Source organism: Ascaphus truei, chromosome 15 (genome assembly GCF_040206685.1).
Source record: "Ascaphus truei isolate aAscTru1 chromosome 15, aAscTru1.hap1, whole genome shotgun sequence".
Lineage (NCBI taxonomy): Eukaryota > Metazoa > Chordata > Amphibia > Anura > Ascaphidae > Ascaphus > Ascaphus truei.
Genome location: NC_134497.1, coordinates 30,894,858 through 30,905,248, shown reverse-complemented (window position 1 = coordinate 30,905,248; position 10,391 = coordinate 30,894,858).

The window sequence follows — 10,391 nt, the reverse complement described above, 5'->3', positions numbered from 1 at the left end:
ACTCTGCCCTCCTGCCCAGCACCTACTCCTCAGCCAATCACCTGACACCTATCCAACATCTGATCTTCCAAAAAATCAGGGGAGCGTGTCTCGTAGCCATAAAATAAAGAAAACATTACATAGTGCAATAATGTTTTAAATCAGTGATTTGGTGCATAAAAGGTTCAAAAATGACTACTCACATTGAAGCAATCAAAATCAAGCAGTCATCCAACTTAAGGGGTGGATGTACCCTGTGTATATGCAGCAACCACCAGCCCCAAACCTCCAAGGAAAGAAGACGAGACCATATAGTGCAGATGGTATTATATTAAAACAGGGAATACAAGAGACTTCCGGTGGTGACGTCACACCACATGCCAGCCTAATTCGGAGCTCCCTATTCCCCTCCATGAAAAGGTGCTAGAACGAGCACAAAAACCACTACAAAACTCACCAAAACGAGAGGGCACTAAGAGCTAAGCTCAAGGATGGCTAAGCAACAAAAAAAGGGACCCATGCAGAGTGTCTCCGCTTATTTCACGCCGTCGAAGCGCCCGGGAGACCAGGAGGAGCTGAGCCAAGATGGCGCCGACCTTAGCGTGGCAAGCACTCCCGCCCGCGAGCAGCAGATCCCGGAGAACATCACAGCCAGCCACCTGATCACTAAAGATTTTTTGGAGGACTATATGTCCCAAATGTTCTCCAAACTCAGAAAAGATGTCAGCCAAGACTTTAATAGCGCTATAAATAAAATGAAAAAGGATATCACCGAAATCTCCCAAAGAACAGATTCCCTGGAGAGCAGGGTGGAGGAAGTAGAAGCGGTACAGTCCTCGGCCGAGGACGAGATTAACCGCCTTAACCAGGAGATAAACCGCCTAAAAGATGGATTAGAGGACCAAGAGAACCGGGACAGACGTCAGAACTTAAGGTTCCGGAACATCCCTGAGTCGGTTCCCGCAGAAGCCCTCACATCTTACCTTCAGGATCTCTTCCAACACCTGGTACCAGACCTAAAAAAGGAAGTTATGGAGCTAGACCGAGCCCACAGAGCCCTCGGTCCAAGACGAGAAGACCCAAAGAGACGCAGAGACGTCATCGCTCGCTTCCACTCATACACCACCAAGGAGAAAATAATAACAAAAAGCAGAGGAATGAACCAAATTCCGTTCCAAGGCGAGCAGATTCAAATATACAACGACTTATCCAGAATAACTATCCTCCGTCGTCAAGAACTTAAGCCGCTGACCCAGCACCTGCAAAACCACAATGTGCGCTATAGATGGGGCTTCCCCTTTAAACTAAGCGTTCTTGCTAAGGGCAAGCTCCATACTATCACCCACATCGATGACGCACCTGGTTTCCTGCGACTCCTGGACTTACCGCCCATCCAGAGACGAGGCCGAGACGAGGATGAAGAGGACGCCAATCTACCCCCACATCAGCGCGGTTCCAGGTCCTCAGAACGCCTAGCCCAGCAGAAGACGTCCAAGACCCCGTCAGGATCCTAAAGAGGAAAAGACAACAGCACAAGACAAGCCGTGCTGACACCCAGCCCAGCTGAGATGACATCGCCAGAAAGCTCGGGACAGTAACACTGCCCCCTTTACCTGTTCCCCCTAGGCTTTTACCAACATAACTCCACGATACCTGCAGAAAGAATCACGTCCCCCCCCCCCACCCCCACAATCTCCCCCCCCCCCCCTCACACCCCCCCAAACAGCTCCAGGCTACACGCAAGCACTTTAGCCCCTCTCCCCCACCCCCCCGGCCCCACCCCTATCCCACCTCCCCACCCCTATCCCACCTCCCCTTATATCCCCCCCCCTCTCTCCCCCCCAGCAGAACACTACCCCGATTCAAAACCTCACCCTTGAGCTTCCCATAAGCTCACCTTAGCCCCGTCCCCCGGTCCTCCCTCCTTCCCCCTCTGCAACGAGTCCAAAAGCAGGCATCCCCCCCCCCCATGTCCCCTACTTACCTTAACAGGAGACTCGGGGAGCAGGACACGCAGAGGGGAGGGACGGAGCCCTTCCAGGGACACAGCGGAAGAAGGGTAAAGTACAGCAAAAGAAATAAATAAATGATTATCATTAACAATTAAAAATAAGGAGACGCAGCTCCACAGTGCTAGCCCTGGGGAGTCCCAGACCCCAAAGAGCACTCCCCAGACCCCCCCTCCCCTCCAACCCACGCTCCGCAATGCCCCCTCCCCCCCCACTGTTCTCCCACTCCCGCCCCAGCCGACTACTCAGTGCACCACCTCCCACCACCCCCCCCAACGCCACAGACCCAGCTACATGCACAACACACAGAGAATAACTGAACGCTCCGTTTGCCTCACCCACACTCCCTCCCCCCCCCCTCCACCGCCCTAGACAACCTCCATCCCCTACCAGAATCGAGTACCCCAAAGATTCCTGCCCCCCTCACCTCCCCCACCCCCTCCCCTTCTTTCTCCCCCCCCCGCACTGGCCCTAACCCCCCCCCATCTCCCCCTCTGAGAACACACAGACGCTGAAGAAACTCCGGTCCCCCCCTACTCACCTGGAGGGCGAAAACTGAAGTCCAGCCGATGAAAGAACAGAGGAGAATGAACAGCACCCAGCACCAGCCTATGAGTCTGCCGGGTACAGTAAAACTGAAAAGAACAATATATACTAGACTTGTCCATGTGAGGGCGCTCTCCCATTAGATTTTAGATTGGGACTCTCAGTCAAAAGAACCTCATAGATATAATGTCGCCTAAACTCTCACATAATAAATGCTCCCCCCTCTTTTTTCTACTATCATCCCCCTCCCCCCTCCCCCCTCCCCTCCTTTTCCCCTCCTCCTTCCCACCCCCCCCTCCTATACCCCCCCTCCCCCCCCCCCACGCATACGAACTCAACAGGCGCCCAACATCGGACCGATCACATGGTCCGACCACGCACCTATTGATCTTTTATTATCCCTCCCATTTGTCAAACATGCCCAATATAAATGGAAGCTCAATGACTCCCTCCTTAACTGCCCCGACACCGAGACCTCAATTCGCCAAAAGCTGGTATCTTTCTTTAAGTATAACAAAGGCACTGCTTCAACCCCAGCTATGCTATGGGAGGCGCATAAAGCTACTATCAGGGGAGACCTAATTTCTATGGCCTCACACAAAAAAAAAAAAAAACTCAAACTCCAAAAAGAGCTTACAGAAAAAATCTCCCAGTTAGAAGCCCAACATAAAATCTCAACCTCCACGAAGACACTAAAGCAACTAACTCTAGCCAGAGCTGCCCTCAAACATACACAACTAGAGGAAGTTGAAAAAGCCCTCAGATGGTCTAAACAAAAATACTTTGACAAAGGCAACAAAGCCGACAAGCTCCTGGCCTCGAAGTTAAGGGGTGCCAGAGCAAAAGCCCAGATCGCAAAAATTCAGACAGATAAAGGACAGGTCACATATCTAGAGAAGGAGATAACACGAGAGTTCGCGAAATTTTATTCAGACCTGTATAACCTTCATCCCCCAGACCAGGACCCAGTTAATATCACTAAAATAACCCAATACCTAGAGCAGTGTAGCCTTCCCACACTCACCCCAGAAGAGACTGAGAGCTTAAACAAAGCAATAAATCAAGAGGAACTGTCCCAAGCCATACAATCCCTCAAGATAGCAAAAACCCCGGGCCCAGATGGCTTTTCTAATAGCTATTATAAACTGTTCCTACCTATCTTATCCCCCTACCTCCTCCAAATGTATAATTCGTTCCTACAAGGAGAGCCGATACCCTCTACTATCACTGCAGCAAACTTAGCGATTATTCACAAAGAGGGAAGAGACCCTCTCCTCTGCGGGAATTATAGGCCTATATCCCTGCTGAATACCGATCTCAAAATCTACAGTAAGATCCTGGCAAACAGGCTAAACCCAATTCTCCCTAGACTCATACATGTAGATCAAGTAGGTTTTGTGTCCGGAAGACAGGCCTCCGACAACACACGTAAAATAGTGGATATAATAGACCACGTGCATCTCTCTGGGACCAGAGCAATGATTCTAAGCCTCGACGCTGAAAAAGCGTTCGACAGGATCAAGTGGTCCTTCCTAGACCAGACCATGCTGAGGTTTGGATTCTCAGGACCTTTCCTGGAAGGAGTGAGAGCTCTTTACCATAACCCAACAGCATATGTCAAATTAGCAGGTGGGTTCTCGGATCCAATAAAGATCAGAAATGGGACTAGACAGGGCTGCCCACTCTCCCCTCTATTATTCGCCTTAACTATAGAGCCCCTAGCAGCCAAGATCAGGGACGAACCCAACATAAAAGGTATCCAAATTGGAGATAGAGAACACAAAATGTCGCTGTTTGCAGACGATGTGATCTTGTCCCTCACGAACCCCCATACCTCCCTCCCTAACCTTCAACGACACCTGACTCAATTTGGCCAAGTATCTGACTACAAAGTAAACATGGACAAATCTGAGGCCCTAAATTTATCCCTCCCCCCCCAGGACTGGACCCTTATACAAGCCAACTATAAATATCGATGGAGCTCCACCCACATTAAATACTTAGGTGTTAAAATCTCTAATTCCTACAGCTCCCTATACCAATATAACTACCCCCCTCTATTTAACCAGATCAAAAAAGACCTAGAGATCTGGAAAAAACACCAAATCTCGTGGTTTGGGAGAATCACGGCAGTAAAAATGAACGTTCTCCCAAGACTGTTATATAACTTCCAAACCCTTCCAATACCGGTCCCACAAACAGCGCTTAAAAACATGCAGTCTCTAATTCTCCAATTTATTTGGAACGACAAAAGGCCCAGAGTCCCTCGGTCAGTGATGCTCTCGTCTAGAGAAAGAGGAGGTGTGGGGGTCCCCGACCTTGCAAAATATTACATCGCAGCACAGCTGAAGCAGGCTGTAGTTTGGAATTGCGACCCGGCCCTAGCTTCATGGTTAGAGATAGAGTCTCACTACGCCTACCCCCTCTCCTTCCAAATGGCGATGTGGCCCACTGGCAGCAGAGGGGATAAACCACCAAGGTTTGCCCTGGGAGCAATGAGATGCACGTGGGAGGTATGGCTTAAATGTAGAGGGAAGTACGGTCTGGTAGCATCCCCCTCACAGCTCACTCCCATCTTCGGGAACCCCAAATTCCCTCCAGGGTGTTCCCCAAGTCAATTTGACCAATTTCAGGGTCACAACATTAGGATGGTGGCCGATCTGCTGCAGAAAGATGAGATCGCTACTTATCAGGTGATAAGGGATAAATACGAGATACAGGGCCTCCACCTATTTAAATATCTGCAAGTGAGACACTTTCTTTTATCCCTCTCGCCAACTTCCAAATTTCCTAAATTAACCAGATTTGAAACCCTCTGCGCCAAAACAACCTACCAAAAAGGCCTGATCTCTCAAATATATAAAGGATTAGAACCCTCTTCTAGCCCACCCAACCATCGATATATGCAACGATGGTCCGAGGAATTGGGCCTCTCAATAGACCCGGAGGATTGGGAGGAGATCTGGGAGCAAGCCTCTAAAACCTCAATTTGCACAACAATAAAAGAAAACATATACAAAATCCTATTCCAATGGTACCTGACCCCCGCTAGGCTGAGCCAGATCTACCCAGGCGCAGTTGATCTGTGCTGGAGGGGATGTGGTCAAAAGGGGGACATGGCCCACATTTGGTGGTCATGTCCGGAGATTCAGAAATTCTGGGCCATGATCCAGAGGCTCATACGAGAGGTCACGGGACTAACCCTACCCTTGGACCCAATGACCCTGGTGCTGAACAAACCTGTTGATGATCTCCATCCACCGATGTCCAGACTTATAACGGCCATTCTGACGGCAGCCAGGTGTTCCATCGCTGCCGCTTGGAAGCAGACTAAAGCTCCCTCTAGAACCACTGTCACTAGCAGAATCAACGAAGTTATGTCGATGGAGAAACTGACCGCCCTGCTCCAAAAGAAAATACCCCAATTTCTAAATACCTGGGACCCGTGGCTAACAAAATAAATATACTCATACGCAGTCGCGGAGGTAGGAGCGCGCCACCCACCCCCCCTCTCTCCTAGGTTCCCCCCCTCTTCCCCCCCGCTCCCCTGTGTGTCTTTCCCCCTCCCCCCCCCTCTTCCCCCTGCCCTCCATATCCCTACTACCAAGAAAATGGAAAATGTTAATGGGTCTCTGTCAGATTGTTAAAAGCACCACTGTCATGGGATCATGACACCCTTGTATGTACTGTTTGACATGATTGTACCCAATAAAAAAAATTGAGTTAAAAAAAAAACAGGGAATACAAGAATGAAGGCTTACACTTCGTATGGTCAGAGTAGGCAGTAATGAATTGCAGATAACGGGTGCTCAGTTGGTCGTGATCCCCTGAGTTCCTCGCTCTCCTCCGCCTCTACCGGAAACACTCGCGTCCATGCTGGGGCTCCCGTCACGTTACTTCCGGTGCAGTGGGAACCACCGCATCTGATGGTAAGGGTGGATCCTCAGTGTTCTTCCTCTCTGGTGTGGGCTGAAACACTCTATGCGTTTCGCCGTATTACGGCTTCGTCAGGAGTATCTATTGGCTGCTAGACCCGATGTTAAATACTCTAAGCCCCTCCCTCTTACTCACATCCTATTGGCCAATGAATGTGACATCACATATACAGGCAAAGTGGGTGGCCTTAGCTCATTAAGTGGGTGGCCTTAGCTCATTAAGTACAACCTCCTTTCCTAATCTCAAAAAGGGGCAGAATTTATACACATAGTTGCCCAATGCGGCATATAGGCAAAGAAAACAACAACATATTAAAATGATAAAAAATATAAAAAAATGAAAAAGCTCAAAATCCTAATCTAAAATTAACTTTAATCGCAATGATTGTGGTATTTCTCAGAAGAAAAGGAGACATGAAAGAAAACATAATTAATATAACATCAAAGATTATACATTGTACTAACAATATAGCAAACACACAACTTTAAAGAAACACTCCCAATTCGATATCCACATTGAGTCCCCTAGGGGTTAAGGTTTTCAATGTGAAAATCCAATAAGTCTCTCTTTTAGTTAACTGGACATTACGATCCCCTCCTCTCCAATGAGGAAGAACTTTTTCTAAAACTGTAAATGTCAACCCTGTGGGATTCCCTTGATGGTATTTAATGAAATGGTCTGACAAAAGATGTCTATTTACTCCTCTCCTAATATTTCCTAGATGTTCTAGAATTCTAATTCGTACATCTCTAGAGGGTTTGCCAATATATTGTAGTCCACAGGGACACGTGATCATATATATTACATAGAGTTACATAGTTACATAGTAGATGAGGTTGAAAAAAGACATCCGTCCATCAAGTTCAACCTATGCTAAATTTAGACAACAGATACTTTATCCTATATCTATACTTACTGATCCAGAGGAAGGCAAACAAAAAACCCCATTAAGGGGAAAAATTAATTATTTCCTGACTCCAAGAATTGGGAATTGGATTAATCCCTGGATCAACATCCTTCCCATGTATACTTATTTGGTATATCCCTGTATACCTTTCCCATCTAAAAAGATGTCCAATTTATTGTATCTGCCATCACAGTCTCCATGAGTGATGAATTCCACATTTTAACGGCCCTTACTGTAAAGAACCCTTTCCTTTGTTGCTGGTGAAATTTCCTTTCCTCCAACCTTAAGGGATGGCCCCGAGTCCTTTGTACTACCCGTGGGATGAATAGTTCTTTTGAAAGCTCCTTGTATTGTCCCTGAATATATTTGTATATACAGAGGCGGCACAATTTATTCTCACCTGGCTAGTGCCACAAGCCGGGAGGTGTCCCGGCTTGCTCGTTTATTTCCCTCGGCGTGCCGCACGTCATCGATGCGCGGTCACGCTTCATCGGGAGCGTGCGCGCATGGCGCGCGTGCCCAGGGTTTCCCGAGGGAGCCCTGGTGTCCCGCGATGTGGGGGATTGCGGTGGGGGGCTCCGGGGGACCCGGCGGACCCGGAAAGGGGAGGGGGAAGCCCTGATCGGAGGACCGATCCTCCGAGGCTCCGGCGCGCGCCCGGGACACCTCGGCGCGCGCCCGGTTTCTGTTGCGGCCCAAAACCGGGCAAAGGTAAGAATAAACTCGGCCGCAACAGTAGTTATCATATCCCCTCTTAGACGCCTCTTTTCTAATGTAAATAAATTTAATTTAGCTAGCCTCTCCTCGTAAGTTAGAATGTCCACCCCCTTTATTAATTTGGTGGCTCTTCTCTGCACTCTCTCTAGTTCTTAGGATTGGTGCCCAAAATTGTACTCCATATTCAAGGTGTGGTCTTACTAATGCTTTGTAAAGGGGCATAACTATGTTTACTTCCCTTCCATCCATTGCCCGTTTGATGCAAGATATGATCTTGTTTGCCTTTGCAGCTACTGCATGACATTGGGCACTATTGCTAAGCCTGCTGTCTACAAGCACTCCTAAATCCTTCTCCATCAAGGATTCCCCCAATATATCTCCATTTAATTTGTAAGTCACCTTTTTATTCTTGTATCCCAAATGCATAACCTTACATTTATCTGTATTAAACCTCATCTGCCATTTACCTGCCCACGTTTCCAGTCTCTCCAAGTCCTTCTGAAGAGAAATTACATCCTGCTCTGATTCTATTACCTTACACAATTTAGTATCATCAGCAAAGATGGAGACTTTGCTGTCGATCCCAACCTCAAGGTCATTTATAAACAAGTTAAAAAGCAGGGCTCCCAGGACCGATCCCTGAGGTACTCCACTCACGACTTTAGCCCAACCTGAAAAAGTTGCATTTATGACAACCCTCTGTTGTCTGTCCTTTAACCAGTTTTCAATCCAGGTGCATATATTATTTCTGAGTCCAACTTTGTTTATTTTGTACACCAACCTCTTGTGTGAAACCGTATCAAAAGCCTTTGCAAAATCCAAGTAGACCACATCAACTGCATTACCCTGGTCTAAATTCCTACTTACCTCCTGAAAGAAACAAATAAGGTTGGTTTGGCAAGATCTATCCTTCATAAATCCATCCTGACTATTACTAATAATTTTGTTTTCCATTAGGTATTCCTGAATATTATCCCGTATTAAACCTTCAAGTAGTTTCCCTACTATTGAAGTCAGGCTTACAGGTCTGTAATTTCCTGGTTGTGATCTAGCTCCCTTTTTAAATATAGGCACCACATCTTCTTTACGCCAATCTTGTGATACTGAATCTGTGGAAATGGAGTCTTTGAATATTAAATATAATGGTTTTGCTATTACTGAGCTTAACTCCTTGAGAACTTATTAACTTATTAACTTTAATTTTTTCAAGTCGCTTATGAACTTCTTCCTCAGTTAACCAATTGTTCATTAATTTGGAGGTTGTGGCTTCCTCCTGCGGCACTACTATTGAACTTGATTCTTCCCTGGTAAACACAGAGGCAAATAATTTGTTTAATACCTCTGCTTTTTCCTTATCTCCAATAATCTGCCTACCCATCTCACACTGAAAGGGTCCTATATTTTCTTTTCTCATTTTTTTTGTTATAAAAGTACTTAAAGAATTTTTTAGGGTTGACCTTACTTTCTATTGCAATCCTTTTTTCATTATCCATTTTTGCTAATTTGATTGCCCTTTTGCAATTTTTGTTACATTCCTTATAATTCTGATACAATGTCTCTGTCCCTTCTGACTTACAGAATCTAAACGTCTTCCTCTTCTTGTCCATTTCCTCCCCTACCTGTTTATTTAGTCACATTGGTTTTGACTCATTTCTTTTACACTTATTACCCAAGGGTATACACGGATAAGTGTGCTTTTCTAACAATGTTTTAAAGACTGCCCATTTATCTTCTACATTTTTCCCTACAAAAACATCATCCCATTGTATTACTACTAGATTAGACCTCAGTTTATTAAAATCTGCCTTTCCAAAGTTGAAGGTCTTGGTTGAACCCAAGTGATCTGTTTTTTTGATAATTTATTTCAAATGAGACCATGTTATGATCACTATTACCCAAATGTTCCAGGACTTGAATATTTGTTATTACTTCTACATTGTTTGATACTGTATGACCAAATCCAGAACTGCCCCTCCCCTGGTTGGTTCCTCAATAATTTGGGTCATATAATTGTCTTTAAGCACCCCTAAAAACCTGTTCCCTTTTGTTGTAACGCTAATCTCATTGCCCCAGTCTATGTCTGGATAATTAAAATCCCCCATTATGCAAACATGACCCAGTTTTGATGCCTTCTCCATTTGCAAAAGTATTTTAGCTTCCTCAATCTCACAGATATTTGGTGGTTTATAGCTGTTACGATTGTGCTCGCCACAAACCGGGACCGAGGGGCTGAGGTGGGGTTATATAATCACCGACCTTAGCCGCGCAGACTGATCCAGAGTGCGCAGTTCATAGTC